This window comes from Triticum dicoccoides, chromosome 4B, assembly GCF_002162155.2.
Source record: "Triticum dicoccoides isolate Atlit2015 ecotype Zavitan chromosome 4B, WEW_v2.0, whole genome shotgun sequence".
Taxonomy (NCBI): domain Eukaryota; kingdom Viridiplantae; phylum Streptophyta; class Magnoliopsida; order Poales; family Poaceae; genus Triticum; species Triticum dicoccoides.
The window spans coordinates 32124820-32125836 of record NC_041387.1 but is presented as its reverse complement, the minus strand read 5'-3'; positions in this window follow the sequence as shown (position 1 = coordinate 32125836).

The window sequence follows — 1017 nt, the reverse complement described above, 5'->3', positions numbered from 1 at the left end:
GATGATGGAGATCATGGTGTCATGCCGGTGACGATGATGATCATGGAGCCCCGAAGATGGAGATCAAAAGGAGCAAAATGATATTGGCCATATCATGTCACTATTTGATTGCATGTGATGTTTATCATGTTTATGCATCTTATTTGCTTAAAATGACGGTAGTAAATAAGATGATCCCTCATTAAAATTTCAAGAAAGTGTTCCCCCTAACTGTGCACCGTTGCGAAAGTTCGTCGTTTCTAAGCACCACGTGATGATCGGGTGTGATGGATTCTTACGTTCACATACAATGGGTGTAAGACAGATTTACACACGCGAAACACTTAGGTTGACTTGACGAGCCTAGCATGTACAGACATGGCCTCGGAACACAAGAGACCGAAAGGTCGAGCATGAGTCGTATAGTAGATACGATCAACATGAAGATGTTCACCGATGATGACTAGTCTGTCTCACGTGATGATCGGACACGGCCTAGTTGACTCGGATCATGTAATCACTTAGATGACTAGAGGGATGTCTATCTGAGTGGGAGTTCATAAGATGAACTTAACTATCCTGAACATAGTCAAAAGATCTTTGCAAATTATGTCGTAGGCTCGTATTTTAGTTCCACTGTTTAGATATGTTCCTAGAGAAAATATAGTTGAAAGTTGACAGTAGCGATTATGCGGACAGTAGAAAGCTTATGTCCTTAATGCACCGCTCAGTGTGCTGAACCCCAAACGTCGTTTGTGGATGTTGCGAACATCGAACATACACGTTTAGATAACTACGTGATAGTTCAATTAAACGGTTTAGAGTTGAGGCACCAAAGACGTTTTCGAAACGTCGCGGAACATATGAGATGTTTCGAGGGCTGAAATTGGGATTTCAGGCTCGTGCCCACGTTAAGAGGTATAAGACCTCCGACGATTTTCTTAGCCTGCAAACTAAGGGAGAAAAGCTCAATCGTTGAGCTTGTGCTCAGATTGTCTGAGTGCAACAATCACTTGAATCGAGTGGGAGTTGATCTTC